The sequence below is a fragment of the Nerophis ophidion genome, linkage group LG04 (genome assembly GCF_033978795.1).
Source record: "Nerophis ophidion isolate RoL-2023_Sa linkage group LG04, RoL_Noph_v1.0, whole genome shotgun sequence".
Classification (NCBI taxonomy): domain Eukaryota; kingdom Metazoa; phylum Chordata; class Actinopteri; order Syngnathiformes; family Syngnathidae; genus Nerophis; species Nerophis ophidion.
This window is the reverse complement of record NC_084614.1, coordinates 2,907,452-2,913,451: the sequence shown is the minus strand read 5'-3', so window position 1 is coordinate 2,913,451 and position 6,000 is coordinate 2,907,452.

Genomic DNA, 6,000 nt, shown 5'->3' with positions numbered 1-6,000 from the left:
GTGTGATATTATATTAACACTAAAACCTCTTTTGTATTCGTGTAAACTACACAGTGGATGTTGTACTATTGTTATGTTTATTTTATGTCTACATGTTCAGTCTTACAAAGCTAAATGAAGGAAGAAGTGGAAAGAAATGAAACGAAGGAACTTAAAGCTGAATTTACTTTTCTGAACTACCTGCACACGCTGGAAACCAGGAGATAAAATTATCTTGTACTTTTGTGTTGGTATTTTTTGCGTTGTTATTGTTGTGTTGTTTTTGCACTGTTGTTGGTGTGTGGTTTTTTTTGCATTGTTGTTGTGTTGCTAGTATAGTTTATTTGTGTTGGTATTTTTGCATTGCTATTGTTTTTTACATTGTCATTGATGTGTTTGTTTTGCAGTGTTATTGGTGTGTTGTTTTTTGTGTTGGTATTTTTTGCATTGCTATTGTTGTCTTGTTATTTTTGTGGTTTTTTTGTACTGTTAATGTTGTGTTGTTTTTGCATAGTTGTTGTGTTGCATGTGTTGTGTTTTGTGTTGGTATTTTTTGCATCGGAATAGTTGTGTTGTTTTTGTAAATATTGTTATGTTTTTTTTGCATTGTTGTTTTTGTGTTGTTGTTATTGTTGTGTTTTGTTTTCATTGTTGTTGTGGTGCTATTGTTATTTGTGTCGGTATTTTTTGCATTGCTATTGTTATGGCATTGTTATTGTTGTGTTTGTTTCACATTGTTATTGTTTTATTGTTGTATTGTTTTTTTGTGTTGGTATTTTTTGCATTGTTATTGTTGTCTTGTTTTTTTTTGTTAGATTTTTGCACTGTCAATGTTGTGCGGTCTTTGCATTGTTGTTGTGTTGCTTGTGTTGTTTTTTTGTGTTGGTATTTTTTGCATTGTTATCGTTGTGTTTTTTTGCAGTGTTATTATTGTATTATTTTTGTGTTGGTAGTTTTTGCACTGTTATTGTTGTCTTGTTATTGTTTAGTTGTTTTTGCACTGTTATTGTTGTGTTGTTTTTGTATTGTTGTTGTTTTATTGTTGTATTGTTTTTTGTGTTGGTATTTTTTGCATTATTGTTTTCTTGTTATTTTTGTTTGATTTTTGCACTGTTAATGTCATGCAGTTTTTGCATTGTTGTTGTGTTGTTTTTTGTGTTGGTATTTTTTGCATTGTTATTGTTGTGTTGTTTTTGCAGTGTTATCTTTGTATTGCTTTTTTGTGTTGGTAGTTTTTGCATTGTTATTTTTGTCTTGTTATTGTTGAGTTGTTTTTACATTCTTATTGTTGTGCTGTTTTTGTATATTTATTGTTGTGTTGTTTTTGCATTTTAACTGTTGTGTTGATAGTTTAGTTTTTTGTGTTACTGTTTTTTGCATTGCTATTTTTGTGTTGTTTTGCATTGTTATCGTTGTGTTGCTAGTTTTATTTCTTGTTCTTTTTTGCATTGATATTGCTTTTGTTTTAGCATTGTTGTTGTTGTTTTGCCAGTGTTGTTTTTTTGTTTATATTTTATGCATTGTTATCGTTGTGTTGTTTTTGCATTTTTATTATTGTGTTGTTTTGCGGTGTTATAGTTGTTTTGTTTTTTGTGTTGGTATTTATTGCATTGTTATTGTTGTCTAGTTGTTATTTTGTGTTATTTGTGCACTGTTAACGTTGTGTTGTTTTTGCATTATTGTTGTGTTGTTTTTTGCATTGTTATTGTTGTGTTGTTTTGCATTGTTATCGTTGTGTTGCTAGTTTTATTTCTTGTGTTTATATTTTTTGCATTGATTTTGTTTTTGCATTGTTGTTGTTGTGTTGCTAGTGTTGTTTTTTGGTTTATATATGTTGCATTGTTATCGTTGTGTTTTTATCATTGTGGTGTTTTTGCATTGTTATTGTTGTGTTGTTGTGCGGTGTTATTGTTGTATTGTTTTTTGTTTTGGTATTTTTGCATTGTTATTGTTGTCTTGTTGTTCTTTTGTTATTTTTGCATTGTTGTATTGCCTGTGTTGTTTTTTGTGTTGGTATTTTTTGTGTTGTCATTGTTGTGTTGTTTTTGTGTCGTTATTGTTTGTTTTTGCATTATTATTGTTCTTTTTGTGGTGTTATTTTTGTATTGTTTTTTGTGTTGGTATTTTTTGCATTGTTATTGTTGTCTTGCACTGTGTTGTTATTATTGTTGTGTTGTTTTACATTCCTATTTTTTGTTTTTGCATTATTATTGTTGTGTTGATAGTTTTGTTTTTTGTGTAGTTATTTTGGGCATTGCTATTATTTTTGCATTGTTATTGTTGTGTTTGTTTTGCATTGTTGTTGGTGTGTTGTTTTGCCGTGTTATTGTTGTATTGTTTTTTGTGTTGGCATTTTTTTGCATGGTTATTGTTGTCTTGTTGTTATTTTTGCAATGTTATTGTTGTTGTTTTTGCATTGTTGTTGTGTTGCTGGCGTTGTTTTGGTGTTATTATTGTTGTGTTGTTTTACATTCTTATTGTTCTGTTGTTTTTGCATTATTATTGTTGTGTTGATAGTTTTGTTTTTTGTGTTGGTATTTTTGCATTGCTATTCTTTTTGCATTGTTATTGTTGTGTTTGTTTTGCATTGTTGTTGTTGTGTAGTTTTGAGGTGTTATTGTTGTGTAGTTTTGAAGTGTTATTGTTGTATTGTTTTTTCTGTTGGTATTTTTTTGCATGGTTATTGTTGTCTTGTTGTTATTTTAGCACTGTTAATGTTGTGTTGTTTTTGCACTGTTGTTTCGTTGCTTGTGTTGTTTTTTTTGCATTGTTATTGTTGTGTTGTTTTTGTGTCGTTATTGTCGTGTTTGTTTTTGCGTTATTATTTTTGTGTTGTGTTTGCGGTTTTATTGTTTTGTGTGTTGGTATTTTTTGCATTGTTATTGTTGTCTTGTTTTTCTGTGTTGTTATTGTTGTGTTATTTTTGCACTTCTATTGTTGTGTTGTTTTTGCAATGTTGTGTTGCTTGTGTTGTTTTGGTGTTATTATTGTTGTGTTGTTTTACATTCTTATTGTTGTCTTGTTTTTGTATTTATATTGTTGTTTTGCTAGTTTTGTTTTTTGTGTTGGTGTTTTTTTGCATTGCTATTGTTGTGTTTTTTTCGCATTGTTATTGCTGTTTTTTATTATTGTTGTGTTGTTTTTTGCATTGTAATTGGTGTGTTGTATTGCATTGTTATCGTTGTGTTGCTAGTTTATTTTTTTGTGTTGGTATTTGCATTGCTATTATTTTTGTTTTTGCATTGTTATTGTTGTGTTGCCAGTGTTGTTGTTTTTGTGTTGATATTTTTTGCATTGTTATCGCTGTTGTTTTTGTGTTTTTGTTATCGTTATGTTGTTTTTGCATTGTTATTGTAGTGTTTTCGTGGTGTTATTGTTGTTATTTTTTGTTGTTTTTTGTGTTTTTGTTATTGTTATTTTTGCACTGTTATTGACTGTTATCTACATTCTTATTGTTGTGGTGTTTTTGTATTTTTATTGCTGTGGTTTTTGCATTATGATGGTTGTGTTGATAGTTTTTTTGTGTTGGTGTTTTTTTGCATTGCATTGGTATTGTTTTTTTGTTTTCGCATTGTTATTGTCGTGTTGTTTTTGCATTATTGTTTTGTTGTTTTTTGCATTGTTATCTTTGTTTTGCGTCAAAAGCTGGTGTTAACTGTTTTAATGACATTCACACTTCAATCAATAACGGAAAAGCTACTCCTCGTCCGTGGCTCGCTAGCGCAACAACAACACCCGAAATGTGTCCTGTGAAAAACCATCTGACCGGAACTCTCTAATAATTAAAGTTCCTTGGGTGAATAATGTAAAGTCACTACACCGGTATGTTTTAGCGCTTTCGTGGTGAGTTTACTGACAGATATAAGTAAGAACTTTACACTACTTTATATTAGAAATAGCAACAGTGGAGGATGAATGTCCCATAAGAAGAACCGACTTATGCAGATCCCAAATACACATCAGCAGGGACCAGAAGTCAAACTTGCCAACCCTCCCGAAATTCAGTGCCCCTCCCGAAAATCTTTCAGGTCAACCATTCTCCCGAATTTCTCCCGATTTCCATCCGGACAACAATAACGTACAAAACAGCGCTTTGGCCCAATCACATAATACAAGCGGCCAAACAGACACTCATAAATGAATGCACAGCATACTTGGTCAACAGCCATACAGGTCACACTGAAGGTGGCCCTATAAACAACTTGAACATTTTTACAAATATGCGCCAAACTGTGAACCCACACCAAACAAGCACCGTAACACAACATAAACACTCCAGAAAAAAATACCCCAAACCCCTTGCAACTAACTCTTCCGTGACGCTACAGTATACACCCCCGCTACCACCAAGCCCCGCACCCCCACCCCCGCCCACTTCAAATCCCTCCGGCTCCCATCTCCCGAATTCGGAGGTCTCAAGGTTGGCAATATTGCGAAACAAAACGCCATGTAACATGTCTGCTTATGGGTACCATTTTGCGGTACTTATACACACACCATAAAAACACTCGTATGTTTAATGCACCCACAATCCATCAAGCGGTGCGGCTTCATAGCTTACCCAAGGTGTACTAAAAACACATTTCACAGATTTTTGAGTGCCGTGTGAATCAGAATCAGAGTCAGAATCCGTGGTGCAACGTTCTTAGGTGTTGTGTGTTGGGGTAGTAGCATGACCTCGAGAGACAAAAACCGGTCGGGCAGGCTGATCAGGAAATGTAGAAAGGGAAGCCCGGAATTGAACCCAGGACTACTCAAGACCTTCGTATTGTGAGGCAGACGCACTAACTCCTCTTACACCGTGCTGCCCGTCACAAAACACATTTTGTAATATTCAACAATCTACTGCCATCTGGTGGTTAAAGTTGAAATTCATTCATCTTTCACAATCCCTCTCTTCCCGATCATATGTATGAGAACTTTTGGGCAGGTTAGCGTGTCGACTTACAAGCACGCTCACACAGCAAATGGAAAAATAAATACCGTATTTCCTTGAATTGCCGCCGGGTACATAGTATGCGCCCGCCTTGAATTACTGCCGGGTCAAACTCGTTTCGCAAGATATTATTTTTACTAGCGCATGTCTAGAATTTCCACAGGGTCAAACTCGTCACGTCACGAGTGACACTGCCCCTGTCATCATTTTCAAAATGGAAGAGACTGATTTCAATCATTTGAAATGGCATAAAGGGAAGAAGATTAAGAGCTATTCAGTAGGATTTAAGTTCCAAGCTATTGAATATGCTAAAAAGAACAGTAAGCAGCTATGTTTTATTAATATACCGTAGCTACGTGTGTCAAATATGAGTCATTAAATGACTCCTGCCTCCTGGTTGTAGAGGGCGCTAGTGATCCTTCTTGCGACTACTTTGCTGCAGAAGAAGTGACAACAAGTGTTGTGATATGACGCAGGGGGGTGCACGACGGACCTTTTAGGATGTAACACCACTACTATTATGCTGGCTATGTAAACATCCGGGCTGAAATAAAGCATGTTCCAGTCATAAATACCCAGTCTATTATTCATACAATAACACTTCATGGTGGCAGCGGTGGGATAAAGAGATCACCCACGGGGCAGAACGGGAGATTCTGTCGTCGCCCGCACTAAACGTGAGGAGTCGAGCTAACTGATAGCAGCGGTCTGCACGTGGGGAGCAACCCAGACGAGAGCCACCCACACGCCTACGGACCATGAACTGGACCAGCAAGGGTGAGCAGCGTGTGTTTATTTTTTCCTCTCGCTTGCACTTTTAACATGGGGGATTACATAGCTAAAATAAAACAGCTTTCTTTCAATCCAAGCAGGAGGTAATAAAGGAAGATCTCCATCGAGACAGAGAGACTTTTAAAACTGAAGAAAGATAAGGAAGACTTCTATAAACAAGTTATCGATGCGTTTGATCAGAAGGAGCTGCGCATGGACTTCATTTATAAGTAAAGGTAAGACTATAATAATGTTTTTATTATTAAATGTGCTTTCTATGATGGTATCCTTACATCACACTCAAATTATCAATC